This window comes from Cavia porcellus, unplaced genomic scaffold (genome assembly GCF_034190915.1).
Source record: "Cavia porcellus strain 051 isolate PalLab524CR breed Dunkin Hartley unplaced genomic scaffold, mCavPor4.1 scaffold_10, whole genome shotgun sequence".
Classification (NCBI taxonomy): Eukaryota; Metazoa; Chordata; class Mammalia; order Rodentia; family Caviidae; genus Cavia; species Cavia porcellus.
The window spans coordinates 21,664,305-21,679,961 of record NW_026947493.1 but is presented as its reverse complement, the minus strand read 5'-3'; the positions used below and the strand labels follow the sequence as shown (position 1 = coordinate 21,679,961).

Here is a 15,657-nt window from a genome sequence, read left to right as displayed (position 1 = left end):
GACACAGTGGGGAAGTAACAGATGTCCCCGTCTGAGGGGGGTCATGCTTAGTTTCGCTTGAAGAACGTTTGTTTTGTTACTTTGAAAAATTAATTTAATGAAATATTTAAAATGAATAAGGAATCTTTAAAGTGACTTGAGGAAAATATCTTTCCTCTAGGATTTTCTTTTCTGATGTGTCATTAGCATTAAGTAGAAGCATATTAACATCTCATCCGGGTGTGCTAAGAAAGTTGTGGGGAATATTTATGAAGTGTGGATGTGTAGTGACTCACCACCCTTGGAGGAATTGCATTCAAAGACACATTTTGAAGTGTGGAAAACTTCAGACAAATCCTGTCAGTCAGATACCTCAGAAAAAGGTGAAAGGCTTGATGGATTGCAAACAGATTTGGGAACGGAAAATAGAAGTTTCTGTAATATTTGAATAACTTTGACCATGTGTGTTAAAACCTTCTTCAACGGCCCTCTTATCTTGGAGCTTAGTTTATTATGAGGTCAGTTCCATTTACGGACACACAAGAAGCAGCCAACACTATTTCTTAGTTGGTTTTGGTTGTTCTCTTTGAAACATTAATGATATTTCTAAAGAAAATACTTCAGTAACTGCTCAAAAAAAGTCACAGAATAAATACAATAGCGTTGTCTACTTAAAGAAAGAACTACACAGTGATTAGATAAGTAAAACAAATATTAAAATCAATGCTACAAGAACTATATGCAACAAATTATTTCAGAAGCCAGATGCTAACCTGCCCAATCCACTCTCACTTGATATTCACTTCAATAACATCTCACAGTAATTGTTTAATAAACTGGGGGTGCTTTGGTGGAGACAGCAGCCTAATTCTCTGTGTCATTTGGTCTGCTGAGGTTCAAATAGGATAAGGTTAGGACTGTATAAAACTAAGAAAGAGTCTTTATATTTTTATTAATATTACTTGTATTACATTACAATAAAAATCTTATCTTCAAAATCATTGCTAAATGTGCTGATGAGAAGTATAACATGTCAAGAGCAAGCAAACAGGGTTAGCACATTTCTAATTTCAGGAAACATCCACACTCCATTTCTGCATATGGTGTAAGATTTTGTTGCTAGTGGAATTAAGGGACAACTTATGTCTAGACAACCTGATGCACTCTTCGTTTCTCTTTCTGTCCCCCGTTTCCCATCATCTGACTCACTTTTTCTCCCTCTGCTACTTCCTCCCTCCTTTCCTACTTTCCTACTTCAACTGAGTGTGGGTAAAATAGAAGTTAAGTCTTCAAGGTATTTCTTTCAATAGAGTTATAATGTAAATGCATAAGGTATAATTGTATTTGAAAAATTCCATTTGCACCAAATATTGCCTTATCTATTCAGCTTGTTTTCATCCAGCTATACACATCCTGTTCGACATTTTTCTTTCTAGAAACAAAAATTCTGCCTAATATAAGCCAACATATTTGGCCAGAATGTGTAGCTTAACTCTCATATTTTGACTTTAGATTCTCTTTTACCTACCTTGCCAAATTGTATGGAGGAGAAGCACAATACCGTGGGATAATTTCTTTGAGATCTCAGCATATTGCTCTAATTTCTTTATATATATTTATAGATATGTGCCCTTGGCTAAGTCACTTAGGTGCCATTTCATCACTAGTAAATTGCTAGTTTCATATAAGAAAACTATTCTTTTGTAAATAAAATATAAACAATCCAGTTGTCATCATTTCCTTCATTTTTTAATAGAAACATCTTCCTCAACATTCTTCCTTCATATACTGGAAAATTGCCATTTATTTTCCAAGAGCCATATTACTGATGTATATAGACATTCTAACCTTTCCAGAGTCCACTGGTCTCCCTTCACTCTTGAATCATACAGTAATATGATGACCTATCTGATATTTATATATTATACAATCTAGCAACACAGAAAATACATTTTATTTAAATTAGACTCACACGTAGAAGTCACTAAATTGACTCAATCAATTTATCAATCAATTGATCAACCATTTAGTCAATCAGTAAAGCCATAGATAAGCCCAATATTCCTTTCTGCTAATGATGAACTGAATGCTGGAATCTAAATGAAACTTCCTGGATAATCCACTTGTTCCCTTTCCCATACCTCTCAGTTAACAGAGGAGAAACATAAATCCTGGAACCAATAAGAAGTCTCAAATTTATATGACTTTCAATATTATTTGATAATTAATTCTGCAAATGTTTGCTGAGCTTATGCTCAGTATATAGGATTAGGTCAGAAATAAAATGGTGAACAAAGCTTACAAGGTTCTTGATCTTGTGGAAATGGTGCATCAGTGCATGGAGCAAGGAATTAATTAGCAAACAAATCCACCACAGATGCAGTTATGACAGTTACAGGAGAAGCAAGCAAAATCAACTCTTCTATCTTGTCTGTCATGTAGATAGTTAACTAGGAAAATTAAAATACTTGTTTTAAACTAGTACTCAGACTTGAAGAGTAGAGAGAAGGAGCAGTTCTTTCTTGTCCAACCCTGAGTAGCCATTGTTTGAGGGCACCCTGCTCCTATTTTTTTGTGAAAGCAAACACCTTCCTGTATTCTTTTTTCCTCTCCAAGGAAATCCTAAATTGCCAATAATCACTTAAAATCAAAACAGAGAAAAGTCTGAGCAGTGTTATTTTGCTCACTCCTTCTTCTACACTTCCCTAATCCTCATTAAACAATATTCAAAGTGATGGAAGAAACAAGTAGAAAAGTATTCCGTAAGACAACTCATTTGCAGGCTGAAGAATGTCAACAAACAATTCGCAGCCTTGAATAAATCCATGAGTTTCGAAAGGAGACAGTTATACCACTATAACGAACAAGGTTTATAAAAGAAACCTTGTGAGAAAGAAAATTAATTTAATAGATTCTTTCATCCTCTTCAGCAGAAATTAAAAAAAATAAAATCAAAAAGAAAAAAGGAGATCCATGACTCACTTAAGGTCTCAACTTGTTTCAAAATCCTGTGCCCCAAAATTCATTTATATCTTTGATTCATTTCACTTTACAGTGGTCCTCTGTGGAGAGGAGTAAGGGGCATCTAAGACAATGACCTCCAGAGGAGCCCTCTACCACTACATCCTCAGGGGGCAGGGGCATTCTGTTATCACAGGTAAAGAACGGTGACCTTGCAGTGGTGAACTGGCATGCAAGTCACATGAATGAAACCAAGCTTCACACAATGCATGAGGTTCATGATTCTCATGTGATTTGCCAGTCTAAAGATATACAACTGAATCAAGAGGGTTGCATATAACTATATTCGTAATGATTCAAAAGTCTTTTATGTTCTTCAAAATAGAAAATACATTTGTGTGTCTGTGTGTGTGTGTGTGTGTGTGTGTGTGTGTGTGTGTGTGTTGCGGATCAAGACCAGAATCTTGTGTACACAAGGCAAAAACTCTACCACCAAACTACATTCCCAGCCCAAAAATACTTCTTAAGAAATGTACTGTTAGGCAGGAGGATCTCCAAAATCCAGCAAAACACTGTCACAAAACAAAGAACAACAACAACAACAACAAAAAAAAAACAAAACAAAAAAAAAAAAAAAAACAAGCAAACGAACAAAAAGGATTGGGGTTATAGATCAGTGCAAAGGTCCTGGGTTTATCTCATTTCAGCTCCCACTTGAAAAGGTATTATTGCCCATCTGAAACATGAGAAGATGTGGTGAGGCATAATAAATATGCCATATAACTACATTCTTAGAAAACAACATGCTGTTCTCTCGTTGTTCACTAATTTAATCACTTCATTTCATATACATTAGATTATCATGAAATGTTGGCCAAAATTCATTTAGATAGTTCATGTAACACCTTGAAAAGGTAACAAAATTATGGATCCTTTACCAAAACTAACATGCTGACCTATGTACATTTTTAAATCTTTCTTTTTTGCTTTTGCTTCTAGGAAGCTCTATTATAGCTCATTTCTGGTCTGAAATGTCATCTCTGTACTTTCATGAAAATTTAATATGCCTTTTCAGAGATTACCCACCTGTACTGTTTTGTTTTTATTTCATTTACCCATGTTTTATTACCCATATGTGAAAATATATTTTGTTAAACCTAGAAATTGGTGATGTATACATTTCTTTGATAAAATTACTAAATAAATGAATTGAATTATTGATAATTTAATAATGTAGTTGTAATACGAATAACTCATAGCTTACTTGAAATTATTTGGAAGTATAGAAATGACTGGCAATTTCAGCCCCCCTTTTCCTGTTTCATTTAGTCAGACTGATTCTAGTGTCAAATTTTGGGTTCTGTATCTAGTATTTGGAGAAAATACATTGTATTCTGTGAATTTTAATTAAAGCCAAAAATGACAGAATTATGTTGTAGGATTTTGTTAGGACAAGATGTAATGTTCCAAGAACATTGAGAATACTCAGCATGTGCTTCATCAATGTCAATTCTATTTATTCCAGTGTTTCTCCACTATTCCATTTTAGTGAGCAATAGTGCCCACCCAAAGCAGATAGGGAACAGGCAGTGATGTTCTTATACGCAGGTCACAGTGGGCTTTGTGGCCTTTTGGTCCTGCAATCACACTTGAGAACACTGGAGATTATATAGAGAGATAAGATAAAATGAGTTCACCATATGCGGTGGATCTCCAAACTTGGCAGTAGTAATACCCACTTCCACATTTTCATAAACATGAAGATATTTAATTGGTCTCAAAGTGTATTTAATGACAATTTAAAATGTGCAGACAGCTATGTGTTTTATATGCGCCTAGCTCATTGGATCTCAGGAGAAATCTCTGGGGTAGACCTCTTATTCTCATGATTTATAGAAAGCGCTTGAGCGGGTTCATATGGCTGATTACGTGGTCGCACCAGAGTCTAAATCCATGTCTGAACACTACGCTCCATCTTCTTAGCCACCAACCAGTAACACATATAATGAAGACCACGATTTTCAAAGTATTTTCTCAAATTCCTAAAAAAAAAATATTGCCTGTTTGTACGATGTCACAGATCATAAAAGAAGCATAGTTACAGCTTCCATGAGGAGTCACAGCCATGTTAAATTTCATGCATTTGGTCTTCATAGCTACAACCAGCCTTCAGGGCAAAGTGAGCTTAAATTTCTCATCAACATCCATGTACCCAGTATCAGAGAACCTTTGCATACAAGCTGTGGCAGACATACAGGCATACAACAGCTAGTGGAGATTCTCCGGGGTTCTCAGAAGCATTTTTTTTTTTTTTTTTGAAAACAGATCCTACTGAGATAAACATTTAACATACTCATTAAAAATTTTTAACTGCAGCCACTCTGAGGAGTGCCTAGGATAGTAGTGCATGTAATACTTTAAAATAGCAAGGATTGTTGATTTCTAGAAAGTTCTTTCTCATAGGGCACTTTATTGCCGTTCCTGGAGAAGACAATATATTACCAAAGTCCTTGTGTTCTTCCTTGCATTATCCTTTTCCCAAACACAATAAACCAGAATAATTGAGCTTTTAAAATCCTCTCATATATTCCCTTACCACTTAAAGAATAAAATGCTTTCTCTAGATAATTACTTTTCAATTTCTTTAAAAAGAGGATCCAAAAGGATTTGAGAAATAATTTGCTTCCATATGGCTCCAGAAAATTTTTCCAAAAAGACTTTGTATTGGGGGGAAGCACAGTGCCTGGTACAAACAAGACACCACAAAAAGTAGCTGTTGGCTGAAAGAAGAGTGTACCTACTTGTCTAGAAAAAGGAAAAGAGAGGTAAGTCCTCAATTACGCACATGCTAGCTGGTCTGTCTCTTACTATTTCTTTTCAATCCATATTTTCTATAAATCAGAAGAACAATGTCTGATAGCAGATTAACAGTCTGAGACCATGGATTCAAACTCCAGCACCCACACAAAAAAGATGTCAGCCCTAACCCTCACTAGTGTTAAGAAATTATTATGTTTTTACTGAGTACTAGTCATGTGCAGACTTTTTACTGGTTCTTAATATTGATCATTTTAAGTGTCATCTCCAGAACACATGTATTCATTCAATATAAAGTGGGTCATATTTAATGTGTCTCCTTGCATCCTGTCATTTTCCATTGTAGAATTTATCACAAGGTACAATTATTCACTTTAGGATTACTTTATTATCAAGAATCTCCCACCCAGATATTGAGCTTTATAAATATAGGGATCACACTGTTTTCTTTCTCACCATACATCTACAGCTACATTGTGTGCCTGATTCACATAGAGTCAATAAACATTAGCAGAATAAAGTTATAAATTCCAGCACTGACAGTTTAACTCAACAAAACACTGCTTCCCTATTTTATTGTGCTTTGTTTTATTTTACTGTTTTCGATTATTTTGCAAAACTATTGGAACTGCTAGAGAAGATCATCCCACTACTCAAAAAGTCTTGATTACATATTTTAGCATGTATCAAAGTAAAGCAGAAGGAAATAAATGATACTGACCTCTATTTGTGATTATGGCAAATATTGTTATTATTACAAGTATTTATCATACAGTAGTTTTGCTTTAACAGTTTTATACCCATAATCTCACTTAATTTAATAATCACCTGAGGAAAAATCTATCCTTGTTCTTATTATACATATGAGAAAACTGAGTCAGAGAGAGATTAAATCACACACTTAAAAGTCACACACTAGTAAATAGTGTGGCTGGGATTCTGATGTAGGCAGCCAAATGTTAGAGTTCATGCCACCGTTTTTAAAAATCAAGCCAAAGATACACATATGTGCACCTGTTGTTAGAAGACAAGCTTTAAAAACTTTGGATCAGAGCTCCAAGGATTTTGCATTTCAAGATAAGAACTTCACATGGAATATTGAAAAGAAGATAAATCAACTCTTTTCAACAAGTACAAATTCAGTTTAAATTAACTATTTTTGACAACTGAAATCATAACTGCAAAAAATAAAGATGGATTGAAACAGGTAACTAAGGTTGGAGTAGTAGTCTTTAGCAACTTCCTTTCCTCAATCCTTAATCTTTGACCCAAATGTCAGAAGCACAAAAAGAAGTCATCTCATAAGACAGCAAATGAATGAAATATTATAACAATGAATTCTAGTTATGCCACTGTTTTTATTTTAATCTATTTAAAAAGCAAGTTATCACAGGTGTTTTAGGTTTATATATTTAATCAAACAAAATAGTACTGTATTAATCAGGTTTCAGATTGGTAGGACAAAATATCTGATACCCACAATAAAATGAGAAGTTTAATTGTCTCTTGGTTTCTGAGCTCGCAGCCTATGGCCAGCTAGTTCAAAGTAGGAACACAGTGGGGCAAAGACATAGCAGAACAGAGTTGTTTATTTCATGGTGCTCAGAAGCCTAGAACAAAGGAAATGCTTAAGTGAGAAACATACATTCCCAAAGGATGTTCTCAATGATCTGCCTCCTACAGGGCCCCACTTCCAACGCTCTGACCACCAGTGGATTAATCCATCAATGAATATAGCACTCCCATTATCCAATCACCTCTCCAGAAGTCTCTAAATACAGTCAAATTGGCAATTAAGATTAAATAACACAAGATTTCAAAGCAAAATTAGAGATTGAGATTTACCATTATTTTAATTAAAAATGAACTATTACAGAAACATAGATGGTTAATAATGAAAATTATTATCACGGAAATAATAACTATACCACACAGCCAACTCACATTTCCTACTTTATGCCAAGGATATGGCGGTACCAATACAGGCTTCACTGCCATATTTGTCTCTGCTTTGTTGATGGGGCTCTCCATGTCACAGCCAAAACCTAACATTCTATAGACTCCACCACATGTCTAAAGATAGGGCAAGGTTCTGCTCTAGTTCTAACTAGAGACAGTTTGAAGATCAAGGAGTATTATGGTTACTTAATGGAGGTTTACCTGCACTACATTTCAGAAAGAAATTCCTCTATTTTTAAATGTTCAACAATAAAATCTATTCTTTGTAGACTAGATCTAGTTCAAATTCATCTTCCAAAAATGGATTTTGTAGGAGGAAAGAAAACAAAAAATAAACACAGGAAACCTATTTGAATAATGATATCAGCTAGAGTACACAACCATTTGTTTTTTTATCATTTGCTCTTGTTTTTTTTTTTTTTTTTTTTTTTTTTAATGCCATCCTGAAACTCCAAAAATGATACATGAGAAGATTTTAAGTATCATTTCAATGTCTTTGGTCAGTCACTTTCATTTTGTAACATGGAATTTCTGTTCAAACAGCAATACAGAAAAAATTAGATTGACTACAAAGCTTCAGGATGAGATCAATGCAGGAAATGGAAATGCATTTCTGCTAGGCAGCATTTACATAAAACCCTTCTTTGAAAGAAATCAATGTTATTCACCTATTCAACCCCACTGATGTATGAGAGGCTTTTAAAGAAAAAATAAAAATAAGACTTCTGAAAGCAGGATTTCTCACAAGATTTCATCAGTCTCCTGGTACAGGGGAATAAGATGTGCTCCTGCAGGAGCTGGGACACAAGCGCGTTCACTTTGATTTGCTCACCTGCCTCCAACCAAACCCAAGTCTCTAGGTAGGGAAGAAACCAAAGCTAAACAAATAGAATGGGTCTGTGGAGATCAGAGTCAAGGGACCTTCTCCAAAAAGAATTAAAACCTTTGAAAAGTAAATGTAAATCACATTTGTATTTCAAAGACACCTAACTGGGAGATTTTACTCAATATCAAAGTATAAATATTTAACTAGTGAAACTATGAAAATCGCAGTATTTTTAAGTTCAAAATTCGATCTAACTGACTCAAAATGGGTGTAGACACAAAAATCAGTCGTTCTAAAAATTAATTGATTCTCCGAAATGCTTCATCTCTTCCTGTAAAACACTTAGTAAACGCTAGAGCAGAGCGCTGAGAGGTGGAGACTTCCAGGAGGGTCTCTGACATCTGTGTAGACCAGCTCCCAAAGGCACACTTCTGAGGGCTTTGATATTCACAGAAACTCAAGGCAGAATTTCCTAATGAATATACTAGGAGTATAGGTTCCTCATGAATGAATCATGCACTTTGAAAATTCATAGAGCCAAAACCAACAAAGGATATTAATGCTTACCATCTATAGCTTATCCTGAGTGAAACTGGCTGTGTTAGAGAATCCTAACACTGGTCTGCTTTTTTAATTAGATAAATTTTTTTTATTTAAGGAATTTCACATGATGTCTTTAATACTCATCAAAGTCACTTAATGAGGCTTTTTTCAAGATAGCCCTTTCAAAGGATTTGATGCTTAATGAAGTCATTCAATCTACCCTGCATAAGAATATAAAAATATTTTTTCAGTCATAGTGAGTTTTGGAGGCAGCTGGGGTCCTCTGCTTATAAACTGATAAAAGCAAGCCTGCAGAGATTTAAGCATACCCTATGGAAAGAGTAAGAATTATAGCTGTAGCTGCTGTAGATAATACTGGACAGTGTTCACCTAGGCAATGTAATGTTCCCAACAGTTTGATTGCTAACAAGGTAACAGATAGAAAACCTAGTGGAAAATTATTTTATGGTCAAGTCCACAGAAGATGAGAACCTTCTTTCTAAAAGCCTTGATAATGACCACACTGGTCTATTCAGCCTCATAAAAGAAATTTCAGGAAATTAAATGCTATAATGAGTTGTTTCCACTCTTGTACTGTGAGATCTAATCTTCACATGCAATCATGATTTTTTATTTTAATGTAACATTTTAAGATTCACATACTTTTTAGAAAACTTTTCCTCTGAAGAATGATTTAACTAACTAGTATTTGAAACACTGGGCAAGAAATATTTTCTCTGTCAAAGCAGACAGAGCTTCAGCAAAAATGTGTTCTCTTTCACAAAAATATAAAAGAGGGGCAAGTTTTGGGGTTTTGTTAGATAATGTGAGTTATCAGTTAATGTACTACTTTCTGTATTTAAGACTTTGAATTGGAAGAAAGGAAATAGCTTTGCTATGTAGTTGAGATGATTTAATTCATACAGACTTAGAGAGCAAGAGACTATTTGGGAACATCTGACTATGATTTCAAATAGTTTCCCTTTAGAAGAACAAACATCGAAAACTGAAAGTTTATATCTGGCTATGATTCTAAAGTTTCCCTTTCGTTCCAAACGTTGAAAATGGAAAATTTTCTTTAGAAAGTGACAGGTACCTGTCAAAACTATAGATACACAAAATATAAGATAGGTATTTCCTGTAGATATTTGGGGGATAGTGAAAATATATATTATAAAATTATTGCAAAAAAACAGGTAAAACATGTTTTTTGACAGCTAAATTCATTAAAACAAAACAAACTGCAAAGTCATGAAGTTAAAAAGAGAAATTAATAACAAACATTAAATTTCTCCAACATAATAAAATTCCTACAACTTCCTGTTTTTAATATCAATTGGGTTGAGAACTTAGCAAAGAATGTGAAAAGAGTATTCTAAAAAAAGAAAATACTAAAGCTCTAAACAGAAGGAAGGCTATTCAGCCTCAGTTCACATTTTCCCTATTCTTATTTAGACTCCAATGTGCTAAACTTTTATCTTTCAAATTAGCTAAGAAAGGCCTGGGGATATAGCTCAGTGACAGAGTCTGCCTGGCAAGTGCAATGTTGTGAATTTGATTCCCGGTACCAAAAAGAAAAAACACACACAGAGAAAAAATTCTAACAGTTGTACTGACCTGGATGTTGGACTATGGGCCTTATCATGCTGGCCAGTGTATATAGGGAGAACAACTTAAGATTATTTCAGCATTAAATAAGCATGTATCATTTTAGCTAGCAATTAATTAGATATATGATGTTCTTATTAGATATGTTCACATGTTTAAGAAAAAATTATAAAACATCAGTTTTCACCTTAGAGTTAATTTTTTCTCTTTTGAAAATTGCTTAGGATTGATTAATACATATTTGCAATACATAAACATTACATTTATCTTAGAAATTTGTACATATGCATAACACATTTTAATAATATTTAGTCCTCCTCTTGCCCCACTATTTAGACTGCCCTCATCCTCCATCCCCTTCCAATCTCCAAGAAATCTACCTTCTACCATTGTTTCCTATCATCTGTCTTTTATTTTGTTCTTTGAATTATTCATAACTTGGATTTCTCGTATAAGATAAATCATGTGATACTTAGTTTTCTGTGTCTGATTTATTTCCTTTAGCATCACCATCACAAGGTGCATACATTTTACTACCAGGAATTCAAATATATCTGTTATTTTCAACAGATAAGGACTGGAAGCAACCCAGATATCTACAAGAAACCATTTGAAAATCTAGAGAAAAATAAAAGAGATATAAACGAGGGTGGAAGAAATCTTTACTTCAAATGCTTTTTAAAGACCATGCCTTGGAAGAAATGATAGTGTTTCAATAAAAGTTACATCATTGTTTTAGAGAAATAGAAGTGTAACAGAAATCTTAAAGAAACAGAAAGACTTAAACAGCAAATGAGGAAAACAAATGCAATAAATGCAATGGGAAATGTGTATCTCTAATACAGAAAGCACTCATTCACACCAGAAAGGTGAGATCATTTTTTTTAAAATCAAACTGAATAGAATACTTAAGTCCAAGTACATTCAAAGCTAATCCAACCAGACCAAACTAACAGTGGCTACTTCTGATGAATTTGAAGGCTGGAGATCTTGTCTCTTCATTACAGCCTAATTATTACTATCAAAATCAGGTTCATCAACTCAAGTGCATCACATTGAATTTATCCAATAAGAAAGAGGCTCCAAAAGCATCAATCTGGTTTTATTTCAGATGCTATTTCCCTCCTATCCTTCAGAGTCAATAAAAATTGCACTGTTATCAATCCTATTAGCCTATGCTCTGACCTCTACCCATACGTATTTATCTTCTAACTGAAAACAAATTTCTGTTTATTTTGCACTCAAAAAATGACCTTTAAAGAAGAAAAAGAAACCCAAATCAATTGTCTACAAATATGGAAGACAATTATAAGAGAATCTAAGCTCTAAAATGTATCTGCAAGTGTGTGCGTGTGTGTGCATGCACGCACATGCTGTTGGTCATTGAACTATATGCATCTTCTCTGTTCTTAAGATTTGATTTTTTTGTGCTACTTTTGGGTGCTGAGGTTGTTTTCATCTCAGTAGATGTTACTTTCTTTTATGACTTTGAGATTTGCTGCTGCTTTGTAATAACAGAAGAAACTCTATTAAAGGTCTTTTGAATTAGATACCAGTGGTAATCAATTTTCAAAATGGTACTTTTAAACACTAAAACTAGTATTGACAGCAAGTACCATTTTCTCTCTAGCATCTCAGAAATGCAAGAAGGCATTATTAGGTCCCGTTTAATTTCCATGGCTTTGTTGCTCCATTCAACGACAGGATACAATACAGATGGAGAACAGATGGAGAAAATATGAGTCTGTCATTCTAACTGAGACTTTTTAATAAGGTACCCTTTCTTTGGGACCTAACTCTATACACAATTCAAAGCAGCAAAAGAAAGTCATTCTGTGACTTAGTTTGTAAAGAAAGATTGTTTCTCTGAAGGAAGCTTCTATACAGGCTACTTTTCTTTAAATCAAAAGAATTACTTATTAGACACCAGCACAGAAAACAGGGACATACTATTCTGCAAAGGCTGGCCAAACAGTCTCATTCTGAAAATTAGAATGAATGTTGCAGTAAGTATGAACCTTGAAGAGGAAGGCTGAACAAACTAAAGAAAGGAAACATTTAATTTTATAAGGAACATTCATATCTTTCATTTAACTAAACAAAGAACTTGGGGATACACCCTAGATACTGGATTTACTGTTCTTTCTCCATAATACAATCTGTTCCAGCCAAGAAAAGACCTGGTTCATGACCTAGCAGTGTAAGTGAATGAGTAAATAGAACTTTATATGTAATGGGAACATTTTAAGATTTCTATGTAGTTGAACATATTTGATTCATAGTTATCCTCATAAAAGTTTACACAGAAAGTATCTATCATTATCCTTTTTTTTTTTTTAGAGAAACTGAGTTACCAATAACAAGTAAATTTGCCAATGTGATGCATCTAATGAAAAACAGAACTAAATCTTAGATTAATCAATACACCTACTGTATGTGAGTTTGGACAATTTACGTATATGGTATTATAATCAGCCTCTTAACTGTAAAACGAAATAGTGCTTTCATTTTAGGAGGTTTTAAGAAGTAAAGTGAAAAATATACAAATTAGTGAAAGCAACAGTTGGCACACAGTAACTCCCTCAACCTCATTTGAAAAAAAAAAAAGGAAGAAAGAAAAGTACTCATTAATAGCATTGGAGACAAGGTATCTGAGATTCCTTGGCTCTAACTACATCCTTGAGGAGATGGTGGTGTGACAAGGTGAAATTCAGGTGAGTATGCAAAGAGAATAACAAGAGAAATACTGTGAAGACAGACAAAAGAAAGTTAGATATGGAGAGAGTGGTAAATGATTAAACCAGAAAATTAAAAAGGAAACTCTAACACAGATATCTTCTGTGCAGAAGTGGAAAATATAAAATAATGGGACCGCATTCGGGATGAACTTGTTTCAGAGCCAAGCTTGACTGGGGCAGCGAGAGATTAACTATGTAAGTAAAATGGGCTGATTAAAATTTTCTGAATGAACAGATGGCAAAGGTCAAGCAGAAAAGATCTTGGTATTATTGATAAAGGACTTCATCAAGTCATAATGGGGAGAGGGTATAAATATTTATTAAAACGACAGTCAGTCCAAGTCAACGTAAAGGTTAACAAATCCTTTTCGATGGTGGCACAGGATATCACAGCATTGCTAATTCAAAGGCAGACTTACAGGAAACTTCAAAGAAAAAAACCTTTGAGAGCTGTGATTTCAAACTATTTAAATTAGAAAAAGTATGTCTAATTGCTACTTGCAGAATTACTTCTAACAAGTGACAGGATGTTTGGTGTTCCAGCACATTTATTTTATATTTGTTTTGCTTCTTTTAATTTTCATAGGTCATTACTTTTAAAAAAAATTTGATCAAGAGAATGGAGTAATAACAAGTGAGAGACAGGGTGGAAAGATTGATCTTTATGAGAATGAGAAGGGCTTTGGACAATGTTCTCCGCCATAAATAAGGGATCTGAGTTATAAAAATTTTAAAATTCACAAAGAAGAACATATTGTGAAAAACACTTACATGGGAAATCGCCATAGTTGACGATGTCTGCATTTACTTTTAGAAATTTCTTTTCACGGAGAACAATATTAAGAGAGAATCAAGACAGTATTATAAAATCACATGAATGTGCTTAACTAGTTTTAATTCAATGCAGAGTCTGTACTCAGTATCCTAGACTCAAAACTACATTTTAAAGAAGACACAAAGATTTTTAAAAGGTATAGTTCAACAAGGGAGTCACAACACAAGTATTCAACAACAGTTTAATGAGGCTTCCTATCCCAAAAGTACAATGCTATAGGAGAAAATAATTCAATATGGTACAGTACAAAATAGACTGAAAAAGTTAGAAATCAGGAAAATCTGCATGCACAATATACAGTACTGTGTGAGCAGAATTTCTCTGGCAAATGAAGGGGAGGTATCTAGACTCTAGCACTTTGAAGTTTAAAGGTATTTGAGAAATTATTACAAAGAAGTTTGAGGTCATACAAGTTTTTATAGTTGTTTTCCTTAGAAGAATTAAACCATTTAACCATGAAAATTTTGGTCCTATTAAAAGTGTAACCACTGTTTATGAATCCAGGGATCACCAAAACAAATTTCAGATAAACTTAGCAGTACTATATTTTTCCAGTCATTCTGGAAAACTGTTAAGCACCACTACAGATACTTACAATTTATTGGATACTGTTCTAGAAGGAGATAAGGCAACAATGTGCAAAGCTCAGAATGGAAGAGTAGGTTTTATCTTGCTTAAAAAGATATATATATATATATATATATATATATATATATATATAATACAGTTTGTGTACCAAACATGCCCATCAAAGTTTATAATTCATAAAATTCAACTAGTAAGTTATACCTCAAGCCTAGAAGGTAGACATTGATGAAATGATCTATATGATGCTTCATAAAAACTACAGATAATACTTCTATCATCTGCCATATCCTGCAGAATTTTGTGCAGAACTTCTGTTTATTCCAGCAATACTCCCTTTCTTTCTTTTGTACTGGGAACCAAACTCATCACTGTGCACTTGCAAGGCAGGTAGTTATGCTGCTGAGCTAAATTCCTAGTTCTTCTAGCAAAACTCTTCTAAAGGAGATATTGTTTCCTCTAATAGAACCACTGGGTTGCAGGACAAACTTGGCAAAAGACTAAACAGCCTATCTGAGTTTAAAAGTAAAGAGGCAAAATCAAAATTCAAGTAGAATCCATCTGCTTCCAAAGGCAAAATGAAAAGTTTATGTCTTCATGTCAATTAAACTCCAAGTGAAAAGAGGATGTCAGGATTGCAGGTCTCTTACTAAACATCAAAGGCTGGAGAAAAGCAAAATGCTTGTCTTTGGCATAAGAGAAAGGAAAGGACTAACCAAACATTAAGCTCTGTCTACTCAAAATTAAATGACAGAAGAAATTTTATCTTAAGTTCTTAGTCTGTTAGACAGATTCATCCAGTTGTA

The 15,657-nt window shown here is 34.0% G+C and overlaps 1 protein-coding gene and 1 non-coding gene across 12 annotated transcripts in view; both read right to left on the bottom strand.

Moving 5' to 3' along the window:
• Rbms3 (RNA binding motif single stranded interacting protein 3) overlaps positions 1-15,657 on the bottom strand; it is a 753,628-nt gene that overhangs the window by 199,451 nt on the left and 538,520 nt on the right. The window lies entirely within an intron of this gene.
• Positions 9,486-9,606, bottom strand: LOC111754674 (small nucleolar RNA SNORA32). The gene has a single exon (XR_002789353.1). It is a non-coding gene; the product is annotated as a small nucleolar RNA SNORA32 (small nucleolar RNA).